The sequence below is a fragment of the Falco cherrug genome, chromosome 9, assembly GCF_023634085.1.
Source record: "Falco cherrug isolate bFalChe1 chromosome 9, bFalChe1.pri, whole genome shotgun sequence".
Taxonomy (NCBI): Eukaryota; Metazoa; Chordata; class Aves; order Falconiformes; family Falconidae; genus Falco; species Falco cherrug.
Genome location: NC_073705.1, coordinates 18,492,520 through 18,517,867, shown reverse-complemented (window position 1 = coordinate 18,517,867; position 25,348 = coordinate 18,492,520). Strand labels below are relative to the sequence as shown.

Here is a 25,348-nt window from a genome sequence, read left to right as displayed (position 1 = left end):
GACAGATGATACTGAACCTATGTTACGGCTCTAACTGGTGAGGAAACCCAGCTCTCACATGAACTGAAAAGGAAACTTTTTCTAGGCATGAATGTGTTGTTGGACACACCTTTGGCTCCAGTCACACCCCACAGCTATCACAGTCCATACTTTGCAATTATTAAAAATTATACACGCTCTACCACCACACCTATTTGTTTTCTGGCAAGAAAAAGGTGTTTCTATTGACCAAACTCTGCCACATCGGCTGATGACACTGGTCCTGCCACAAGCTGCTCCAGGAAAAAGGTGCCTCAGCGCTGGGCCAGCGGGTGTCCAGTGGGGCCTGGCTCGGCCCGAGGGGGCCCCTCACCTGCCCGAGGAGGGGGGGGGAGGGGGGGGCCTCCCCGGGCCGGCCCCACCACCTCTTCGGCGCGAGGCAGCTCACCGGGCCTGTCAGCCCCTCACACACCTGAGCCGCTTCCCAGCTGCGTCCAGGCCTCGGGCCGGCTCTGGGGGCAGCTCTGTAGGCTAACGAGAGCGTTAGCTAAACCACAGCGCGGCTCCCTCGCCCCTGCCAGGCCAGGCCAGCGGGTGAGGCCGTCTGCTCTCCGAAGCAGCCCCGGCACGGGCTGAAGGAACAGGAAGCGGCGGTGGAGCAGCCAGACCGGGTGGCCCAACGCTGACCCCGGCCGCACCGACCGCCACCACCCCGGCCCTCTCGCGAGACAAGGCGCCCCCGACCGCCGGCGCGGCCCGCGGCTCTCGCGGGAAGATGGCGCCTCTCGCGAGAGGCGGCTGCCGCGCTCCCCGTAGCTATAGCAGCGGGGTATGAGGGCGGCTGAGGGGAGGTGATGCCGCCTGCCGTGGCGGGACCTGGCGCCGGTAGGTAGGGACTCACCGCTCCGGGGACGGGCTCGGGCTCGCTGCCATTCCCCCGTTCCCTCTGTGGGTCCTGCTGTGGCTGTTTGGAGCCACTGTGCCGCCGGCAGCAGCGGGGCTGTGGCAGTGGCGGGACGGGCGGGCTCGCTCCTTTCAGTTCGGGGCAGGTTGTGCTGTGGTACCGGGTCCCTTCTCGGGATTATTTGGGATATTTTTTTTTTCCCTCCTGCCCCGTCCCCTCAGGGGAAAAATAATAAAACCAAGCCCACAACCGTTAGCTGGTTGTTTGCTTCGTCTGTCTGGAGACCCACCGGCGACTCCCCGAGCTGTGCGAGGCGGTGCAGCCCCCTGCGCCTGGGGGCCCGGGCAGCCGCGGCCTGGGGGGAAGCTGGAGGGCCCTTCTGCCGCCTGCAGCTGCTCGGCCTCAGGAGGGCAACGAAGTGTCAGGTATGAGGGGAAAAAGAATACTGGAAGCTAAAAAGGTCTTTTATCAGCAGGGAATCATTGAAATTAGTATCACTGATGTTGCTTCGCGTTGGTGAGTAGACACGGTCAACTGCCATTAAAAGTTAGATCTGCACAGAGGCTGTTGGTTGGAAGGAACTGCTCAGTTATAGTATTACATTTACTATGTAGGTCCAAAGTATGCAAAAGCATAAAAAAAAAAAAAAAGCAGAGGCTGTTTGCTTTTCCAGGATCTGATTTCGCTTGAAACCCTTCATTCAGTAGGAGGATTATGAATGAGGATTCGTGAGGATTACAGCCCTCTATAGAAACCATAACAATACACACCTTCTGCTTTCAAAAAGTTGCAGCCACTGTGGCTTTCTGGTCTTTCAGCTGAGTGAAGTTGTGGGTATTGTAGTGGTTGATCATGCGTGTGAAAAGAATTCAAAGAGCTTTTCAGATTTCTGCATGAATTCTGAGTGTTATAATCATGGAAAAAATAGGCATGTGAAATGGGAGGAAAAATACTTGTGTAATTTCTCATGCAGTTTGAAAGAAAGTGTACTGAAAACAAACCTCTCAAAGCTTGTGCTGCTTTTCAGACTTGAGAAAGAAAATTAATGACTGAAAGTTTTTGAGCTGCAATATTCTTGACATTGAATAGCAGTTTTGAAAAACAATAGCAATTGCAACAATAGCAGCAAAACCAAACGTGTTTGTTTCTAGAGGGAAGTGCTGCTGTGCTGAGAACTAAACTGGTGAGGTAATACATAACTTGAACGTGACAGCTTTTAAAAATAATTACCAATTACCAAAAATGTAGTATGGGCTAAAAATATTTGAATGAGTCTGTTGAAATCTGTTCTCATTTAGGAAGTAATAGAAATAATGATATTTTCACTGGACAGGGTACTCTTTAAATTCTATTCCAGCACCTGATCAAGTGTATATCTAATCGAGTATGCTGCATATCATTCAGACTGGATTGAAGAGGAGCCTTTTCTGGTTTTTTGGGGGAGGATTTTTTCTTGCCAAGTGTTCTTTGGATGGGGTAAGGGTGTGCTTGATTTGTGCAGTACAGACAAACTTAATTACAGTTATCCTAGAGAATTTAGAAATTTGGGTTTTTTTGTGCTAGGGACAGCTGCAAAACCATTTTGGTGTACTTCTTTCAGTCATTGCATGTAAAAATTACGTCTGTTCTCTGTTCTGGGTTAACAGTCTATTTTGAGACTATAGTCACGAGTTCATTAAAAAGGATAATGGGAATTTAAATCCTTCTTTATCCAGTTCTGCTGATGTTATTAGGCATTAAGCCTTCCATGTACTCTCCATGAAAATTCGCATAAGAGAAAGTGTGTTTATTTCCTAGTGTGTGGAGCTTTATAAACCTCGTTACCTAGAGATGAAAGAAAACTAGCAGAGCTGTTAGGTGACACATTATTGTAGTTGTAGTAGGATCTGTCCACACTGGTCAGAATTTAGTCTCCATTGTGTTTGAGTACTATATAAACATACCTATGTAAAGAACAGTTGTGGCTGTCCCAAATAACTTGTGGTGCAGCTATGCAAAATGCAGCAGGTGATACAAAAAGAAAACAGAGGTAGGAGGATGAAAGAATAAAGTCATAGCTATTGTTTTTAGAAATCTGCTTACTTAACTGTTCAGAAGCAATAAAAGTGTAATTCTTATAATAAAAGTGCCTCTTGGCACCTGTAGAACTTGCTAGTCTTTTCATTTTTCTCATGCAACTTTCTGAAACTTAAATCCCTTACACATCCTTCAGTTTCCCAGCATATGTTCCACCCACATTTATTCAAACAGTTTATTTTAATTTGTTCTCTGAAATAGTCTGCTTCTTGCCTTGGTCTGAACTTTGCCTTTTAATTTCTTTCTATTCTATCAATAGTGGCTGCAGTCACCATTCCAAAGTTACCATGTATTTCTGTCACTGAAGGTCATTCCCTGGCACAGACATGCAATGTTTCATGGTAGAGAGCAGCAGCAAAAAATTTTGTTACTGTCAAAGAATTTTGATCATCTTGAACCGATTCCTCTGTTGTTCCTGTTAACTGCAAGTCAAGTAACAGGCAGCCTTTAAGATTTTTGCCGTTGGGCATAGGCAGCTTCCTTTCCTAGGCTTGCACCCTGTGTGTGAAACTGCAAGGAACTGTCTCCTAGCAGTATCCTGGACATTTTCTCAGGGAAGTGACACAATATATATAGGTCTCTTTATTGTGTCTCTTGACATGCAAGTTTAGCATGAAGTTTATTCCTTTTTTGTCCTTTATGTCAATTGATGCATAGGGTTTCCTGTTCTGTGACCTGAAAAAGTTAAAAGGTTTGGGTGGATCTCACCAGCCATTGCCTATGGGACTGGGACTAGTGTTCAGCCAAACTAGGGCATCTCTTGGCTATGCTACTCTGATTTTATAGCAATAGACTACATGCCAGCTTCATCATTCAGCTTGTTGAACTTACGTACAATCATTCATTTGGGAAGTTAACCTGTTGTGGCTTTCCTGAAGTTACAGTAAGCATTCTGTTTCTGGAGTAGTTGGAGAAGGAACGAAAAGCTTCAGTATGTTATCAACATCTTAGTAAAAACCAAGGAACCTGCAAGGAAGGCAGGAGGCTATTATTTTTTCGACACTTTACAAGATTTGTGAGCTGTATGTGTTCTGTTGTAGCCTTAAATGTTAGAAGTAACATTTTGTGTTCATGGGGTGTAAAACTTCTAGTAGATTTTGTTGTGTAGTGTCCTAAATATGTGAAGAAAAGGTGATCTTAAAGGTGCTGTATTGTGTGGCATCTCTGTTTGCTTCTGTAGCAGTTATCACTTGGTGAAGTGGAGAACTGTGGTACCTGCAGGGCATTTGTTGTGATTGTTGCCAAACTATTATGAGGTAAAGGAGGAGACTAGGCTTACGGTTTTGAGGCTTAAAACCGTTTTTGTTCAAGTTATGAAAGTATGCAGGATGTTATGTGTTGTTATGGACTAATTGTACATTTTCTAACATATTTCTGAAGAAATACTGTAAAAACATGACTTCCCTAATATCATTCATAGTAACTTGTAAACAGATCAGTTTCTGAATTAAAACCACCTGCAGGAAATAGAATTCTTAAGTGTTGCTGCTACAAGTGTCCTTGGAACACTTTGGCTACAGATACATCATAACAAAATGGATATTAAATTTTCTATTCCTTTTATAGAGCACTGTGACAGTTTTCTTCAAAACCTTCAGCATTATGAAATGGATCTTTGAACATCATCTATTTAAAAAAATCGTTGAGCAGCACTGTGAAATTTCAGTTTTAAAACCTGCATATTGGTGTCTCTTCTTTCTTGTTGTCTTTAGTAATAAAAATTCCTGAAACCTTTGTACTGGTACAGAAGTGATTATAATTGGGTAGCTGAGAGGTGGAAGTAATCTTTATCCGCAGAATGATGTGCTGTGCTGCTGATGGTGTAATTTTTACTGTTCCTCTGGCAGTCACCTTAGGTCCTGGTCTGGAGATGGTGCCTGAGGAGGAAGAGATTACTTCTGTCTCAGTTCAAATTTTTCTTACTTTGCTGGGGTGAAGTTGTTTTTAGGAATGCAAATTGTAATGGTGAATCTTGTGTTTGATGGGATCTGGACAGAGCGTGACAAATCAATTTGCAAAGGCCAGAGCTGTCAGATTATAATAGCTTGCCTTCGTTACCAACCAGTTTAGATTTGAACCAATGACCTAGAGGTGAAAAGCTCAGTATTGCATTACCAATCCTCTGATCTATCCATATGTTCTCTTGTTTAAAGTCCCTGTAGTCCTCTTAAACAGAACATGCCGTAAATATTGAGCATCGTTTCCACTTGTAACTACTAGAACAGTGTCCATTCCAATTGTGTGCTGTGTGTGTGAGGACACTGGAGTTAAATATAGCAACAATTTCTTACACTCTCTGGCTTTTCATGAGAAAACCTCATACAAATCCAACCATATGGCAAAACCCAGTATTATCTTAAAACCATTAACAAAGAACCTATTGCTACCATTAACAGGAAAATGAATCCACAGCTTTAAGTAGCATACTGGGAGTTTATTAATAACCTCAGGCTGCTGCTAAGAAAATGAACTTAAATGAAAGACCATTAGGAGCTGAGTCATCCCACCAACACTTATGCATGTTGTATCCAGGTTTGTATTTATCTGTGGAAGCCCTTTCAGAGTATATTACCATTATTGCATGTCTACTTTGTGGTTCATTGAGTATCCTCGTTGTGCTTAATGGTGTAAAAAGCATAATGGAAATTTTTTTCTGTGGATTTCATAAAATATGTTCAACAGAATATTTGAAATACGCAGATGGGAGTGTGTAATCCATTTTCCCATTCATTCTGAGGTAAGACATTTCTAGGTGACCTACTTAACAGGAGGAGGTCAAGAAATGTGAATACTTGTCTAAGTTATTCTCAAATTGTAAGGCTATTAAAACAAGTTACTGTCTGCAGGTCATAGTTTCTGTGAGCTGCAGAAATAATAAAATTTACATTTGTATGTATTTGGATTGTCTTTTTATCTCCTTATCCCTTCTCCCTTCTTCTCCAATCCTTAATCGTGTTCTCCTCCATTAACAACGGACAGTGCTGTGGGTAGTCTGTACTGGTTGACCTACTGTCAAATCAAATACATATGAGGTGAAATTTCCTACTTTCCCCTCACTAAAAGTGCTTTTTCCTCTACCTGACCATCACTTTTCATGTAGTCTATAGAACACAATTGTTTTTGAGATCTCTGGTTTTTTATTTCAAAATGTTGGAAATTGGCCAACTGATTCAAAAGGTGTTGGAAGAAAACTGATTTTGGTCAGATGCTTCTGCGGGCAATAAAAATAATTTGCTGCCTAGTTACTAATGAAATGAGGCTTATGATCATGCTGTCTGATGTATCCTTGGTCCCATATTTTTCTCTCTCTTTCTTTGAGGATCCCACTTAGAGCAGAATCTTCTTTCTTTGCATAGCATTTCTGGTATACAGGATGTGATCTGTATCTGTTTTGTCATTTTTTCCCACTGCTTTGACTGCACTGCACTCATTTCCCAGGGGTTCTGTCATTAAAAGCAAAACATCTGAATCCTCGGGGTTTTTTTGGGAACTGGAGAAATCGGGGTTTTTCTTGAGAATTGGAGAAATCAGGTTTTTAAAACTCATAGCTATAAATTGTGAATGTTTCCTTCTTTTTGGACATCCAAGCCTGAAACGATGTCATTTTATGTTACAGATAGGACTTTGCTGAATTGTGGTTAGCTGTAAAAGTGTTATGGGATATGAACACTTGTGATCTTTTGCTTAATTATTTTGCAGTAGGCTCTGGCTTGTTATGTTCTGCCATAATTGATTTGATGTGTGGGTTTGGTCAAGCTTACAGTCCTTGAATCTGAAGGCTAGAAGCCTGGCTGTTGGAATTGCTTTCCTCTGTCGTCTTTTACAGCGCCGAAAATTCAGGCAGTTAAAGCTCAGCTGCTTTCCCATCCTTTTTAAATTGGAACAGTGAATGTGAGTTTATTGTAGAGATCTATTTTTAAAATGTAGTCAAGATTAAAAAACGGTATAACTACTTCTTGGCACAAAGGTAGGTTTTCATGAGTATATACATTGCAAATAAGCAGTAAGCAATTGCCAGTTCAAAGGTTAATAATGCTAAAGTCAGAAGCAGGTAGAATGAACTGTAATAAATAATGATCACACGTTAGTGTCTTGTCTAGAATCCTTTTTTATGGTGCAGTTTGGCTCAACAAGATTTATACAGAAGTATGGACTGTATACTCTGGGGGAGAGAACAGTTCACATGTGAGAAGCCTGTAGGGAATCAAGGGGAAACTAGCTGTTGTTCTTTTTTTTTTTTTTTTTTTTTTCTTCTATTTGCATGAAACTTGTTTTAGCATTTTACACTTGAGTAAAGACAAGCTAGGTTGTTCATTTCTAATACTTGGTAAAATACAAACCAGTATTTGTAGTAGATAATGTCTGGTGCGTGTAGTTCTTATGTTTTTGTTTTTAAAAAAAGGTGTGTGATTTATTATATTTTGACTTTTGAAAATAATGAATGGACTAAAAATATGTAAGAGTGATTCAGACGTGGGAGACTGTTTGAAGAGGAGGCATCTTCTGTAAGTATTTCAACAAAATGTTAAAATAAATGTATTTTGAGAAATAGTTAATCAGTAAAGTGTGTCACAAAGCAGAGGATAGCAAAAGACTTTCTCATCCTCCAGCTGGTATTCCCAGTAGAATGGGCTTATAAATGGATCAATAAAAACCAACTAATGCATCTCAGCACATCGGTACGTGAGCTGTACTGTGACGTGGAAACAGGTTAATGTCCTCTCTAGGTCTGCATGTTATTCAAGAAAATAGGTCATGGTGGGGGAAAGGGAGGGAAAGTTTAAAAAAAAAAAAAAAAAAAAGTTGATTATGTGTTCTGCCTGTTCCCTAAATTTTTCCATTATACTGTACTTGAAGCATGCTAATAAATAGACAGCAAAGCTTCATAAAACTTGTGATTAGTAAACTGCAGCATTCTCTGTGGTGTCTGTTACGGATACTATTACGCACAACAAATCTATGCAGTACTTATAAACTCCCCAGGTATCATCTATTAAAATATGTAACTACTGTTGAAGTATGTTAAAAAAAGGTGTTGCCAACAAGAACTTTAGGATCCTTTGATTATGGATGCTTGATAGATTTTTAAATATAGATTGATTTATTGTTCTCTAAGAGAACCAGGGAAGAATGCTGCAGTGTGAGCTTGGCAGGGCTGCAGGATGAGCAACAGTATTCATTGAAAATGCTGGTTTTAGGGTGCTCCTAATTTTTTTTAATTCTCAAAGCCAGGCAACTTCCACAAATTTTTCAGGGAAGCTTTTTAAAATGTTATGGACATTTCTTTTGAAATGCATTGTTTCAGGATAGGATGGGCAAGGAGAATATAACTTTCCTCTTAGCAAAAAGGTATTTGTATTATCTTCTCCTTTTAGATAGCTGGGTTTAAGACTAAGTTTTACATGGAAATAGCCATTTTTTGAGAATAAATACCTTCTGTTGTCCAAATGTATTTTCATAAAGAGCTTTTCCTTTTTGGGAGAAAGGTAGTTTAATTTAGTAATGTGTTTTGTCAATCCATCCGTTTAAATTTTAATAATTATAGCAGTCATATTCAGCTGTATAATTATCACATATATTAAGCTGTTTAACACTTCTTCATTATGTTTTTCTCTATTAAGTTTTTACTTGTGATAGCTTTTCCTCTGCCTGTTTGTCTGGTATTGCAGCTGCAGGCTGGAATGGTACCCGGGCAATTCCACTGTGTTTGATTCTTGCTCTGGTAGGAACGGGCAGTGTGCACAGACAGAAGATGGTAGAGTCTTGTCATCTCTGCTAGAACAGAGAGCTGCTAAGGCTTAAGGATAGAGAGTGACATTTTCAAGTTGAAGTTGCTTTTTGTGACTGTGCAGCTCCAGGAACGTTTCTAGGTGCTGGCAAGATCTTCTTTGCAGAAGAATCGTGAAAAATGAATACGTGAGGTTTTTGGGAGAGAAAACATGGAAAATGTATGACTGTTGGATTGTCATGCTCAACTGAATTGCTTAATTCTGCTGTGAAAAATACTACTTCAAGTATCAATTACTAAATTATATTGCTCTTTTCCTTTGATAAGGATTGTATGTGCTGTTTGTACAGGAGTTAGGATTGATATGTCATTCATTTATTGATAAATTTTAACTTTTGAGATATTTTATCTCCTGCATACATAGTAAATAAAATATGTTAAATTGTTTGAACAAGAATCCAAAGCCTAAATAATATTTCTAAACTCTTTAAACATCTTTGGATATTATTTTTACTGGCATTTTCACAGCAGAAAACATTAAATATTAATTTGGTTTAGTATTGTTTTACTTCAAACTTAGCTGTTTCTGGCAGGCCTGAAAATGGTTATGCTGGTTGTAGTGCTTCTTTCCACATGTCTCTACCCTCTCACTTTATTTTGATGGTGTCAATAAAAAAATGCACGACAGTATTCCAGGTTGTTCCCCTTCTTATTCTAGCTTGTCTGGAATTCATTTGAGTAGAGACATGAATGCTGAATGCCAGGGTCCGTGTTGTCATCCAAAGATGTGAATCAATTATGATATTTATCTTGTCTGTAATTATGAATGGCCTTGAATATTAATAACACTCAAATTTTGATAATTACTCCAATAAAACCTCAGAAATGCTGTTCTTGAGGTGAACTCTGAGAATTTTCAGTGGTAATTCCTTGTTTTCTACAAAAAAGAGAAATTTCTAACAAAAAAAAATAATTCACTACTGCTGTGTGATGCTGGCCTGTTGAGTTGATATGGGAATGCCAGTAGGCCTTTTGTATATGGGACATAATAATGTCTTCATTTGTTCAGTCATACTAATGTGCTCCTTTGTTTTGTGAAAATCACTTATTTATAAGCAGTAGGAACTTTAATCAGGAAACATGTGAAGTATGTTATGGATTTATGGACATAAATTAAAACAAGAAAGGTTCCCACTGGCTGTAAGAAATACTTCCCCCCCTTCTTTTCTCTCCGTTAGGACAGTCATGCATTTGAATGAGAGTCTGTATAGTCTCCTTCCTTAGAAGATTTTAAGACCCAACTGGATAAAGCCCTGAGCAACCTGATCTGATCTTTTGGTCATGCTTTGAGCATGAGGTTAGACTAGAGACCTCTTCTTGAGTCCTTTCTAGCCTCAGTTATTCTGTGGTTCTGATTTACTTGTTGATCACACTGGTCATCTTTAGCGTTCTTTGTTCTTATGAGCTGATCATTTGGAGCGCTCAGTAAATTCCTTCAGTAAGCATGGCATCACATGAGACTGAAGAGGCACCAGCTCAGGAAGAAAAGGAGTGCGGAGAAATTGCTTTTCAATTATCCTGAGACGCAGCCGAGTCTGTGGACAGATTAACTCCTCTGAAGAATATTTCTGTGAAGATTTGGTATAGATCAAGCCATTTTGCTAAAAGGACTTAACCAAACTATGAAATTCTGTGTTCTAAATTGTAATAAATTAGGAGGAACTTGACTAAGCAAGCATTAATTTTTTGTACAAGAAATAGAGGGTTTTGACACATATTACAAAATATTCAGAACAAATTCTAGCTGTTGGTAGGATATAGCGTAACTTAGATACAATGCACACAACAATAATTAGAGCAAGGGAGCCAGAACACTCTTTCTCCTAATAAAACTCAGACAAAGTTTCAGACCTACCAGATAAGTTCATCATGGCTTTTAAGCAGGGTGCACCAATGCACTGTATAATTAGTTGAAGCAACAAGCTCAGCAACAGGCAAGACTTGGGTTTTTTCTTTTTATCTTATTTTTTTTGTTACTGATATAAACAAAGACAGAAAGAGGCCAAAAATAAATTTTAATTGCAATCAGCTGTTAAGCAGACAACAGCATAAATGTTTTAAAAGAACAGCATTGTCATTTGCTTTTCAGTCTTTTACAAGAAAGAAAAGAAGCATTTCGATTTTTAAAAAAGGTCTCTTCAGGAGAATTTTCTTTGAGACTGTATAAAACAGCTTTTGTCTCCAAAGTCAGAGTTATTTCATGAGAAAGGAAAAGTTATAGAAACGACAATAATTTGTGCCTCTATAGTATAATTACTATAGTTTTATGAAGAGGTTAATACCTGCTTAAAGTTACAATGGGGAGGAAGAAATCATTTCTTTACCTAGTAGTAATATTTTCTTGATTAAACTGGTCGTAGACTTAACTGAGGACAGTTTTGTTTAAAATACCCATGTTACATTTCAGTGTTACCTTCGGTGTATCAAAGGAAGATCAAATAGTTGATTTTTCATTTACATATTTTTAAGCAGAACTCGAGGTTCAGGTCCTGATTGCCATAGCGGAGGCACTGGTACTGTGTAGTGGTGTTCTGCATGGCTGCTCCAGTTTGCCAGATTACTTTGATAGGAGGTAGGTGCTGGCGATGTTTTCTAGTGTGAATGCTGAGGTTAGATCCTAGCAGCTTGTTTTGGACTGCACACAGTTGGTAACAACTGAAAAGCAGTTCAAGAAACAGCTTGCCCCTCACTTTCCCCCACAATGATCTTCTATCTGTCCTCCCCCACGATGACTGTAGGCAATAAATAGAATTTTAGCACATAAATTAATGCTTGAATCATTTTCCTCTACCTGTTTCCATTATTTGTGTAGTCATGCAGTTTTAATTCTGCAAATATTCAAAAAAAACCCAAAGCAAAACCCCCAACAACTACTGAATACAGAGGAAAGTGTATCAAGTTAAATGAAGGGTCTTTAATTCCCCCCTTATTTTATGAGTATTAACCTGTTTGGTTAGTGTGGGGTTTTTAGTTTGTTTATTTTTTTATTTGTCAGAGTGAGGAGAAGTTGTTTTAGCTCTTAACAAAGGAATTTCCATTGCCTGATAATATCACATTAATGAGAAGCGGTGATGATGATTTTGAGTCTGTAGAGGACTGGTGAAGGCCAACTCTGGGCTCCTCTAAAATGGTTGTAGAAAAACTTGGATCTTCAGGAGGGTGGTAAACCCTCAGTCCCTTTTAATAAAAGGTGGGATTTTTACCTTATTGTCGGTAGGTGCCCTAGCTCAGGGCGGCATGAAGGCTTTTGTTTACTAGTTCTGTCTTTAATAGTGCTGTCCTTAATCCTGCATCTCACAAGCAGTTTACCTCCTCACAAGGAAAGGGAATAGTAGCACAGTGTATTCCTTTAACAAAAAGTATGTTTTAACAAAACAGTATCTCCTATGTAGGACTTCCCATTACTCTACAGAAGGTTTAGCCATTTATGTCCATGCAGTTCTGGAAAACCATTCTTTATGGTTTTCCAGTCAGCTTTCACAGAGCATTTTATTACTGATCTTGTAAAATCATAATAATACTAGTCTAATACTAGTACAAAAAATCGTCTAGACAAATTGGTCTATACAAAGCTAGTCACTTGAATTCTGGCTTTTGAAACATGGACACTTGTAACTTTCTATATTAGTAGGAACTTCCTGGAAAAGCTAATGGTCAAACAGGTGTAGTAATTTCTTTTTTCTCTTATCTGGGCTTTACAAACTAAATGACACACCTGCAGTCTAATTACTTAGTAGTTCCTTCAAGTGTTTAGTACTGTTTGCAGGCTGTAATTGTCCAAATGACTTTAGAGAGGGAAAATGACACTCTTCTTCCTCTAGAGCATTCACTCAAATGTCTTGATTTCTGAATTTGAGGGCAGAAGGGGAAACACGTGTATGTGTTTTCCTGTCATCTGTATGTCCCTTGGAAAATACAATGCCAGATCCAGGGCCTTCCTGTAAGCTTACTTGGACTTAATGTCACAACATGTTTATCTTCTTGCCCTGTTGGCACATTAAGATCTATGAAGTCATGATTTTGAAAATTGGAAGTTGGAATAAGAAAACCAGATCACTGCCAAAAATCGATTTGACATTTTTATAAAGAAACCTATCTTCCTGGAGGAAATACTGGCGTCTTTGTGTACTTTCAAGGCAGAATTACTTTGGAGATTCTTTAGTCATTAGGGAAATTTTTCCTCTGTTGCGCTAGGATTTTATCAATGTGTACTGGTACTGCAGAAATTATTTTGAATTTAGACTAGGATAATGGAGAGCAGTATTTGTCATCTTTTTAATGATGTCTGTTCTCCTGCTTCTACAACTACAGTAACCTCTCTCTTGCAGACAGAAGTTTCTCCCAGGAGAGAATTTCTGTGACTTCAGTGGCTGTTGCTGCTTTAGGCAGCAGCCTAGGATTGGAAATACAGACACTTCTGCAGCTGGAATCAGTCCTGTTCTCTTATGCTGTTTAAATTTCAGCCTTGTGACTTTTTTATTCTCATTGAATGAGATAACAGGAAAATATGTTTGCCGGTACCTTCAGGTTTCTGCAAGCATTTGAAAGCTTTGTGTTATGAATGACATAGGTTTTGTATGCCACTTCATTTCATATTTAGTTATGTTTTGATCAGAACTATAGCTCTGCCTAATAGAAAAGATAAGCAGGTAGAATTGCTAGGCAAATTATTAGAATGCTTTTTTTAGATACTGTGAATTTGCAGGATGTACTAATAAAAATGAACACTATCTGTTATATAAGTAAATGGGTAATAAATTGACAGGCTTTGCATCTTTACACTTTATGCAAGATCTGCCTCTTACAGAGTCTAGTGAGATCATTGTTTACTCAGCTCTTTCAGATCCTTTGCAGTAAGGAGAAGAAAAATAACAGAGGAAAACATAGAAGAATTAAACTCTGGTGTTCTGGTTTCAAACATTTGTGAGCCTTAATACAGAGTTTGCTCATTACATTTTTATTTACAGTTTCAAAGTAGCCAATTTTTAAGTTGCGGAGCTGTCAACCCAAAGGGGAAGTAAATGTAAAGGAGAGAAGGCTGGTGCACTCATTTTATTGGTAAATACTTCAGGAAGGAATATGCAAAACTATTGCTTCAATAATGTCTTAAGGTTTAACTTACCCATTCAGACAGTAACCATTGCTGGTATGATAGTATGGAAAAGACGCCAGCACTTAAAGTTTTCGAGCAATGAGAACTGGGCCACTACAGCATTGGTTTCCACTGGGTATTTATTACATCAGCCTCCCCGTCAAATTGTATGTCGCTGTTACCCAAGCTTAAATGTGTTGGAATCAGGGTCAGCTGATTTATACGGCCACATTCTCTTGCTGCTTGTGATGGATGTCCAGAAACAAAGCTTCCTCTGACAAGCAAAGGCTTGAGGATTTATTTCTTGTCTTTGCTATGTAAGCATTCAGTGTTCCTTTTACTGTTAGAAATTTCAAATTAATCTGGGTGAACTCAGTTCTCAGCATGTTCTTCACCTTTTGGTTTTTTACCAGAATTCTGAGTCTTTCAGTCTAGAGATTTCAACAAATTTATTTTGGTATGGTATCTTAAGTAGCCAAAACGGATGGGCACAGAGGCTTGGCTTGTTGGAGGATGTTAGCGTAGATAGAACTGGGGATAGGATCTGGGTGTTCTGGCTGTTCCAGTACTGTCACATCCCCAGTTCAGTGAGAAGAGGAAACAGATCTTGTGCTGTCTGTCTTCCTACAGAAATAGTTCTAAAATCTGTTAACTTCTATGGGGAGAGTGTGGTGTGTGAGTGTGTGTTCTTGGAGGATATGCAAAGCAGCATAATGAAACTACATTACAATGAATTCTTATGAGCTAGCAGATGATTTTGCTAATGTAACTGGTGTGCATATCTATATATGAGAGAAATTAGATTTAATTCAGAAGCTCACCTGCATAGTTCAGTCTTTCTCTGGGCATAGATTAATCAGCAGTTATTTCTTGTTATGGGTCCTGCCCATATAGACAGGATGCAACTGAGCTTGCAGCTAAAACTAAGCATAAACAAGCATTGTGAATACAGGCTGTGCTAACTATTCAAATTATGTTGGAGACTTGCTAAACTGAACATGTATTTGGATTGAATATGGTTATGAATAGGGCATAGAAGCTAACCATGTAGCAGATGTGAACTAGATAGATAGAGCTCTTACTTTTCCCCAAGTTTAAAGGTACTATTAGGAGCCTGCATCAATGTCAGGTTTTTGTATTGATGGAAATAGCTGTGACGCATGAAGCAGCAGTGCAAATCACATCTGGAAGGTGACATGCCTCTTACGATGTAAATTTCCCCAAACACATTGAGTTCTTGAGCTCTGAGTTGAAATGACTGGTATGGGAGCTGTAGTAATTAATCTACTTCATGTAAAAGAAAATCAAACACAGTTTTTAATGCCTTTTTCAAAATATACTGAATGCCAGCCCACTTCAAATTGGCCAGTAAAATCTTGTCTAATAGTGATTAGTATTAGTATTCAATATTGCTAAGAAGATCAATAAAAAGAAGTAACATTTGTAACATTCTTACTAGTTTCCAAAACATTTAGCTTTTTTAAGGCAAAAAGCAAGCAAACAAAAAACCCTTCAAAATCCCAGCAGTTCAGGCCTGAATATTTGTCCTTGTAAATTACTTTGCCACATCAGGAAAAATGTGGTAAGCTGTAAATCAGTGACTGAGCAGTTGCAATGTAAATTTTCTTCTGTTAGTATCTTGTCTGAGATTCTCTTGAGTGTATATAGTTAATTCACTAGCGGCTTATACTAACACGTTTTGCTTCTTAGAGTAATTGGACTAGAAGTGCATTAGTCAGTTAATGCAGTTCAGCTGATGGTCAGTATCTTGTTAAGTCATGATAAAGCAGTGGTTTAGTTTCCTCCTATGGTGGACAAAGCAGAGTGTATGTCTGGAAAGGTACTTTTTTTTTTTTTTTCTTCAAAAACATTAATATTTGTTCTTTTAACCAGATAAAGTCAGATAGTCCCCAAAAGCGACGTATTAATTTACCATCTTAACCTCCACAAGTAGTATATTCATTCTTTTTCTTGTAATGTTAACTTGTTAGATTTTGCTCTGCTATTTATAAAGTATTGTTATGAAATTATACAATGTCAGATGAATTTTGGATAATCCTAGGGAAAATTAATTTTAAAGATACTTTTGCATTCTAACTTCATTTTTATTAATTTACAATTGTATTACAGTATCCTACTTTTGGTCTCTGGTATTTATGGCAAGATGAAATTTTTCAATAAAGGGAAAGGCTAGAATGGTATGAGCATGCTTAGCATACACAGAAGATAATGAACAGTTTTCAGTTTTATGTAAGCACTGTATAATTCTTGTGAAAAGAAATAAAGTTTGGGTGCATGGTGAATATCCTACGATATACTTAAGAAAACTTAAGTATTAGTTATCTGACAAGAATCAGTGATGTCTTTAAACTTTTTTCTTCCTGTTCTTTGTTGCTATGTTAAAATAATGAAATCAAACATTTACATCTTAAACTGCCACATATGCATGTTCTATAATAAGAGTCTATTATGTAGTTTAATTTTGGGCAATGACAGCAAATAACGAACATTTCTAAATGTAATGGTGCAACAATGTAGGATCGTACAGAAGGGTGGCTGGTTTTGTGTGCTATACTATATCAGAGCAAATAGGCTGCAAGAACCAGAGTATCTGCAGGATCATCTGTGTTAGGCTTAATCCTGTTGTTTATCTGCAATCCTTTATTCAGTATATGTGCATGAGTATATGAACAAAGTACGGCCCCCCCACCCAACCCAGCTCTGTCTGCCTAGCTGGGTGTACAGAAACAGATTTCATAATTGACACAGAAGTGATGCTAATAAGCTGCAAACGATCTGCTAATTGGTCTTCCCTAGCTGGTGTGATTGCAAGTCTGGATTGCAGAGCTCTGGTTCTGTTCCTGTTACTTTCTTGCTGCAGATCTCTCCTCTTTACTGCTGTTGAGCTAGAAATGGCCACCACATTTTGAAGTATGCTTTCCTTCTCCCAGGGCCTTGTCTTGACCTTTCTGGATGGGCTGCACAGCCTGCAGGCAGCACTGGACCACTGCTGCCTGCTGAGCTGCCCTCACCGCAGTGTGCTTCTAGCTGCCAATACATCCATGGCTTTGTAATACGGCGTTTTTGGTAGGCAGCACAATTTTGTAAGATGTACTTGAAGTAAGTACTATGAAAATATCCTTGGAACATTAGCAGAAGAGGAGTATAAGTGAGCAGCAGTTAGCACAAGCAGGAAATAAAAAGCACAGAGACATATAGGATGGATGGCAAAGCTGAAGCAAGCATTTTGCATACTTCTTAGTACTTGGGTAGGTTATTTATTAGGCTGGACCTGATGAAATTAATCCTTTGACATGTCAAAGGAAAAAAAAGTAACAGAAGCTATGTCAGTACCACTAGCTGCTATTTGAGGTACTAGAAGACTTGAAAATAAAAGAAGTGGGGAGAAAGAGCCAGGAAATGGCAGACCATTTCTCTCATCTTCCAAATTTTGAACAAATTACTGCACAGACTATAAGCCTCTGGGAGGCAACAAGAAGATGAGTCACAACCACTACTAATTTAGGAAGAGTAAATAGTCATGCCAGTTTATTTTTCTTCTGTAACATGACAATAAGGCCCATGAACTGACAAGAGTGTGAATGTTAGTATCTTCATGTTAGTGGGTTCTTAGGCACTGGTTTTATGCAGTAATCTTACAAACAAGTGAAGAAATGTGGCCTGAAAGAAACTGTTGTAGAGTAGGAGCAAGAATCATTGGATGACTGTGCTTAGTGAGTGGTTATTAATGATTGTCTGTCAAAATGAAATGGTAGTATTGAATGTGGGTTTGCCACGGTCTGTTGGGTCTGTACTCGTTCTGCTTCACTTCAGTCTTTTCGTTAATGACCTTGATGATAGAATAGAGAGTGTGTTTACAAAATTGATTCACTAAAAATGACCCCAAAACTTGGAGGGAATGCGTATACATAGGACACAAGTTTAAGAGCGCAAAATTATTTTGAGAAAATTGAGAAAATCTTAGGGCATAAATAGGGACAGATTTAAGTTCTGCACTTAACAGAAATCATAAAATACACTAATACAGGGTAGGGAAACAAGTAATTAGGTGAAAATTCTCCAGAATCCTTGTAGAAGGGCAAATGTTATATCAGGAGAGATGAAAATGCAGGTGTAGGCTGTAAAACATACAGAGCAATCTTTTTTTTTTATCTACATGTAAATCTTCAGTTGAAGTGCTGCATCTGGTTAGGGCAAATGCCCCAGGAAGATACAGCTTGGCTGAAGAGAGGCTGGGAGAAGAGTAATCAAATCATTTGAGGTCGAGAAAATGGGGCCTGATAGGAAAGACTGAAATGATTTGAACTGGGGAGAGAGTTGAGCGTGCAAGCCCCAGAAGGAGAACTGGAAGGCATACTTTTTTTATATGTGTGTATATAGTAGGCTGTTTCAAGAGGGTAGGAAGTTGCAGTGTAAGGCCAGTCCATGAGAGGCAGGGCCAAGACAATTGATCTTAAATTGCTGCAAGAAATGCAGAGTAGGTCTTGGACCACTTCGTGAGATAACTGACTGTTGTTTTTCATTAGGCATTTTCTCCATTTAGCTGTGTTTTGAATGATGACGTTATTTTAAGACTGATGAACAGTACATACAGACTTTTTGGAATGTTACTGATTAAAAAATGACCAGTTTGTACCTGGAGACACTAAACCCTGAGACAGTATCCACTAGATGAAATGCAGATGCAGACAGCCTCTATATTGCCAGTCCTGCCACATCTAATGTCCTCCAACTCAGTAGCCTTCCTCTGGTTTTTGTTGGTACCTCACTACATAAGTACTAGGTATGCTGTACAAGATTTTCAGCTTGCTTTTCCCATTGACAAGCCTGTCAGTAGTCAACTTTTATTTCTTTCTCATTTTCATAATTACTTCAGTTGTCAGTCCAGCACTTTGGGGATTCAACATGTTATTAGCTTAAGAAAACAAGGACTGTAGTGTTGGTAATAGTTTTGTTTATAAAATCTTTCCCAATTTTCATTGTGTATTTCTCCACTGAGAAATGAGTGCAAGCCTCAGTTACCTGAGGCTGTAACATGTGTTGTTAGTATACTTCAAATGTCTATTTGCATTGTCATAATACCCTAGAACACACGTCTTTAATCATTGCAGTTGGAAATTACTTTGCTTAGCAATTTTAGTTTCTATTTTCTCAAAGAGAAATAAGTGTTTTCATGAGTCAGAGCCAACAGGCTGTGTACAGCATAGCCAGCCAAACCTGAATTCTGCGCCCAAGAGTGGAATTTGTTGCAGCTTCAAGCACTTTTTAATGGGGCTTTTTGTTTAAGTAAATGTGAAGGAAATTCCATCATTTCAGTATTTCTTCTTTCTAATAACTTACTGTGAGCTGCTTCCAATTTACTTTTTCTTTTTCTTCTTCTTTTCTGTCTTTATTACTTTGCCCTTTTGAGATGTTTATATCAGGGAAACTAGAAGCTCTGACAGCTGGACAAGAGGTGGTGAGCAGCCTTTAAACACAGGGCAGATGTCAGATATGGAAATGTTAGGGGTCCAACATATCCTGCAGGGAAGCATTGTGGAGCTTTTAAGAGGTGGAGGGGTTTTTGCATATCACGGAAAGGATCAGGGTGATTTGAAAGATACGTTGGTTATTGGTTTGGATATGAGGGGATGATCTGAACTCTTCTCTCTTCTGCTAGATCACTGGTTGCTCTTATCCTACTGTTTTGCTTCTCCCCCCCACAGTGACTTTGGGCTAAATGCTGTAAACTCTTCTTTTTTTCCTGCATAATGTACCTTGCTTTCCTAGCGGGATGGGCATGTTCATATTATCTGCAAGGGGAGTTATTGCTGACATAGATTATTTAAATATTGATCATTAGCTTTCAGATTTCCAGACTAATACATGTGGGAGAACTCACAGGTTTGTGCTTGTTCAGGCTCTGGTCATATTTAAATGGTATTCTTTTTAATCATGAGAGCCAGAAATGGTGCTTTTAATTTGAAAATTTAGAGCTAGATGTATGAATCTAGCAGGTGATACAGATACTTGGAATAAATAGAGAGGACCCTTAACTGTTGTGGAATGCGATGTAACAGTTTATTGCCCATGAATAATTGGTGGTAAAATAATCTTTGAAAAATAGGCCAAAAATGCTAATTCTCTGAGACAATGCCAGTAACATGTGCCACTGGAATTGGAAGGATGAGACTACTATGTAGGAGGAATGTATAATAAAGACATACCGTGGTATAGAAGTTACAAGATGTTGCAACCTCATCAACCAGCTCTAAGCAGTACTGATGCTTCTGGGTATACAAAGCAAAACCAGCATTTGGTGCGGCTGAAATGATCTAGCTGAGAATGCCTGGGGTTTGGGAGTGCTGCGATGCTGCCGAGCCGTGTGTGCTGAGCTCATGCCAGCCCTCCAGGTTAGGGCAATAGAGCTGCTTGTCCCCAATAGAGTGGCTGGGTAGCAATGAAATTTACAGCAGCAGAGGGTTGTTGATCAGTGGGTAATTTCATGTTGTATCTGACCTTTTGTTTTTGAAAAACATAGATGGATCAGAAAACTCACAGCTTTTTCTTAAAGAGCTCAAATGTGGATGCATTAAATAAATCAGTTTTTCATGGAAATGGACTTCTACCTTGTGTGGCTGGACTTGAAAATTTACTGAAAAAGCACGGCCACCTGTCTTACTGTTTATAGTACATCATGTTGCACCTTCTGTGCTTGACTTAATGAAGATGATAAATAACTTACTCTTGACCAACAAAAGTTACTTTTGCCTTACTTTATTCAGAAAAGGAAGGACGCCTCTCACTGTGGAATGCTGGATTAGGCTGTTTGATGTCCTTTTAAAGTACCTAGTATTTGTCTGTCTCTTTGTAGAATTACAACATCAAGATGCATAATAGAAGCTTTAATTATAAGCATTAAGTTAAAGTGTGGTGTTGTGAAGGCTCTGTTAGCAGAATTATAGTCCAAACTTGCAATTTAGTGATGTCTCAAAGTCTAAAGTTTGAGTAGTGAGTTTCAGTTCTGAAGGAAGGGGAGGAGGGTTTCTGCTTAGCAGGGCACTGGGTGCTGATGCACTTCTGAAATGGGATGCGGCTCATCTTTATTATAAGATCATTGTTGTTTGAAAATATCATAGGTGACTGATGAGCAATATAAAAGCTACCAAGTTGGTCAGTCCTTCTAGTCCTTTCAGCTTTCGTGAGCACAGACCATCATGCTAAACTATACTACTCTGTTACTCTTCAGCAGTATTTCAATGCAGGGTTTTAAACACGGACTATGAGATTAGATATACCCACTTTCACTGTAAAGTGGAGTTTGAACTGTCTCCTTGCAATAGAAGTAAATTAAGTTAGTCTTATGTTAGAAACTTAGTAGCTAAGTGCTCTTAACCCTTAAAGACACCAAATTTATTTGGGCTACTGAGATTGGGAAGGAAAATCCATTGGTCTTTACTTAAATAAGGCTTAGAAGTGATTTTGTTGTGATTTCACTGTGTAAAACATAACTGAGCTGTAACTTTTAAGTGTTGAGTATTCGAAGTTGTCAGGCGATAGCTGTGTTGGATGGTAATATGTGTAAATATGTTGGTTTAATTTAATAGTTGGTTCTAGGGGAAGGCAACAGGAAGGCAACACAATAGTCTGGATAAGCAAGAGTGCTGCAACATGCTACAGACAATAGTCAGTCTATCAGCTGTGAAGAGCCAACTTCCAGGATCCAACTGAAGTTCCATAGCCATTTCTCTAAGGGTAGGAGCTCAGTGATCAAAAGGGCACCAAACAGGATGGATAACAATCAACTGAGGGATTTTTTTTTTTAATGTGACATTTTAAAGTGATTAGAATTATTTTTATTGAGGGAAGAGTGGATTTGAGTGCATTTAAATTCCACATTTAATACTATCAATAATTAAAATAATGTGTTCTAAATATACTTTTAAAATAAAATCCCACTGCTTGTTTGCTGCTAAAATTTTAGCAAATGAGATGCTGAATTGAAACTAGCACTAATGAACTGACAATCTAGCTTTGACTCTAAGTGGGGTTTTAAAATTACAGTACATATATAAATGTTTTGCTTGTTCCACACTGTTTCTCAGCTTAGAATGAAAGATGAAAAAGCAAGAAATTTTATATTTTAATGTTTGAGTAAAAGCCTTGAGAGCTCAGAGGATGAGATCCCCTACTTCTAAAAGTATTTATCATTGGGGCTTGCCATCAATATCAACGTAATTCAGACTACTCACCCCCCCTTTTTTAAAAAAAAAATAGTTTAAATAAAAGAATATCATATAATTTCTGTCCACATATAGTTTTGAGTTTAGTATGAATGTGAAATTATATTTTAGAAAACATGTCATATCACATTCACCATTTTCTGAAAGATAGTCCTGATTATTTAGTAATCTTAGGTAACTAACCTTAGTAAAGCAGAAACACAGATCTTACAAATTCCCAAGAAAATGAGGAAAAAAAAAAAGGGTCTAAACATGGAGTAAATATTTTCAGACATGTGAACGCCTAAAAATATCAGGGGGGAAAAAAAGGAATAATTTCTGTAGGGGAAAATGGGAGTTGAATGCAATTTGGCTATTTTAATAAATATATCTTTTATTGTATCTTCCTTGTTACCAAAGCAAGAAGCAAAATTTTGTGTATGAGGCATATTGTGTTAAAGCATAACTCAGCTTGTTCCCATATGCAAACCAAAATGCTGTCTTGTTGTCTTCTGCATTGAATGCTGCACTTCTGAAGGCCAGCACTGTTTTTGATGAGTGCTGGTGTAATTGATAGTGGAACCTATGCAGAGAAACAAAAAAAAAGGGGGGGCTTTTCCAGGATCAGATAATTGTTTGGCAATATCTGTAGAAGGTTAAGTAAAACCTTTATGATATTAGTTGGACAATGAGTGATGCTTTCCTCTGATTTTGTCTTTGGTATCTAGAAGTAAGAACTATCACTGAAAGCATCAATGAGAATTGGGAAAGTATCACTTGCTGATGTTTTGCAGATGGGGAATTGGAGCAGACAGTGATTAATCGATTTGTATGAAGTCGTCCTGAAAAGTTGTAGGACATGGCAATTGGTCCCAGTTGTTGGTCTGGACTGGTGGCTTTATGCTAATAGCAGTGAAAGAAAGAAGAAAGTGCCTGCATGGCTGCAGCTTGAGAATTGCCAGCAGCCCCCTCGAGGTTTGAGTGAGGCTGATGTGTTTTCATGACTGGGTGTATGGCAGTACAGCGTTTTCTATATGGATTAGATATAAATAGGAAGGATGACATAGTATGTAACAACTGTGTTTCTGTTCAGATGTGCTTCTTGGATAGGCAATTTTAGTGTTTGTATCTTCCATTTGATTCTTCTCTCTTCCACGTTTAATGTTCACTGCCCAGCTAAGTGGAAGCGATGCAGACTGATTTAAAGGTCTCTCGTCGTCGAGAACATTTCCTTGGTAGAGAGGATTGCTGAGCAGGGTAAGGGGACAATTGATTTTGAGTAGGTAAGAGGACTGCAATAACCGATCTGTCCCAGTTACGAGTGTGTCTCATTTGCCAGGTGCTGCGGGTACAAACTAAGCAGTTACCAGTTTCGTGCTGTGTTAACTCGGTTGTTTTCTCCAGACAGAAATACAGTATCTGGCACAAAAGTAGTTCTTGTTCTCTAGCTGGTTGAGTGCCCCTGCGAGCGGGCAAGCCTTCCTTCACTGGTGGGCAAACTGGCACTGCGTTTTGGGGGTAAAAGAGGGGAGCTGTGGCCTTTGGGGGCTCAGGAACCGCTGCTCTTGACATCCATGGGTGGCTGGTGTGCCAATGAGGCACCTCCCGCGGTGGCTGTCACCGGGTCTTGAGAAGCGCTGGGGAAACAAGGGGAAAAGATAAATACATCTACCAGGAGAGCGGATTGCTTTCCCGAATTATTTACAGAGGAGGCAGCAGCCCCGAGAGGGCCCCGGCGCGGGAAGCCCCGGTGCCGCGGGCGGAACGGGGCCGAAGGGCCCTTGGCGTTTCCCACACAGGTGGAGGGGAGGCCTCGAAAGGCCTCGGGCAGCGCGGCCACGGCCCGGTGCCCCCAGGCTCCGCACGCGGGGGAAGCAGCGGGGCTCTGCGCGTTACCTGAGCGCGGGATCTTCGCCGCTGCGGCCTGGCCGGGCGGCCCCGCCGCTGCCCCTTTAAGGCCCGACCTGCCCGGGGATCAGGTGCGCGGCGGGAGCGGTGACGTCACCGCCACGGGGCGGGGCGCTGGCTCCCGCGCTGCCCGCGCCGCGCGACGGGACGGGACGGGACGGGAGCGCCGCGGGACGGGGCGGCGGCGGGTCCCCGGGCCGGCCGGTGAGTGTGCTGGGACACCTGGGCCAGGCGGGCTGAGCGCGGCCGGCTCCCGGGACGGGGCGGGGGCACGGCTTCGCCATGCGGGTCCGCTGCAGCAGGTGTCGGTGGCTTTGTGGTGTGCTGGCTGCTGGTAAGCAGAGGAAGGGTTTTCTGCAGCAAGCCAGGCTGGGAAAATTTGCTGAGTGCCGGGTGTTTCATTATTCGCAAACATAATTGTTAGTGTTATGTACGCCTATACAAAAAAAGCTATACACTTCAATTGTATTTACTTGTCTAAACTGTTGCTGAGATAGTAAATGAGCACCAGATACTGCCTTAGCTGTCTCTGTGTCTCGTGGTGATGGATTGTGCTGAGTACCTACTGTCCTTGGTGGAAGGTGCTATGTTAAATTTAACTCGTGCTGCTTTGGTAAATCAAGGTAGTTAAAAACGCTGGAGTTTGGAGTAGAGGAAGGTGTCTTACAGCTGCTCTCCCTACTTGCCAGTGGGAAGATTATAGCCCGTCTGTATGGAGAAGAGTAATGACTATGCCCTTTGCCAGTTGTGGGGGAATGTGCAAGACCATATGGAATCTACAGCACTTAAATCTTCATGTGCACAGGAGTTGCATTTGCTAATTCTGATGAAAGGCAAAGCATTGGTTATGGCTGTGGTTGTGGGTTTTGGTCTGTGATCTTTTTTTTTTTTTTTCTTTTTTATAGTAAGGGTAGAAGAGATAAACCTTTCTTTGAACATTCATTCTATCTCCATGATAAACAGAGTTTAATATTTGCAGTTCTAATTTCTGGCCTAATGGGTTCACTTTTCACAAGGTAGGTTAAAATTGGCAGAAATAAATAGTGGGGAAAAAATTTCCTGTTCAAGGGAATTGTCACATGAAGATGAAGTTGACAGGAGGGCACCTCTCATTTTCTGTGTGGCAGAAGGATGTGACAAAGTAAAGCAAGGCTTTATCAGCCTTGACTCTTGAGTAGAGGAAGGTCTCTTTGGTATTCTTATGCTAAAAATGAAGGCTAAGACTTTCCTTTGAAGGCTTGAATTGGAAAGGCCTGTCTCTACCACATCTAATTTCTGCACTAGATTCCAAAGCAGGTTTAGTCTCTAAATCTACAGAGCAGGATTCTGGAGTAACTCCTCATTAAAATAAAGAAAAGTACTTTTATGTATGTCCATAT

The 25,348-nt window shown here is 39.7% G+C and overlaps 1 protein-coding gene across 7 annotated transcripts in view; it reads left to right on the top strand.

Annotated features, from left to right (window-relative positions):
* Positions 1-741: 741 nt before the first annotated feature.
* The window catches only part of USP54 (ubiquitin specific peptidase 54), a 102,431-nt gene continuing 77,824 nt past the window's right edge, over positions 742-25,348 (top strand). For 2 of the 7 annotated variants that reach the window (XR_008733835.1, XM_055720353.1), the window contains exon 1: positions 743-864. The gene's annotated coding sequence lies outside the window, so the exon portion shown is untranslated. Of the gene's footprint in view, positions 865-923; positions 1,309-24,055; positions 24,174-25,348 lie in introns of those variants that run through there. The other 5 variants (XM_055720352.1, XM_055720349.1, XM_055720354.1 and 2 more) reach the window with 4 other exon arrangements.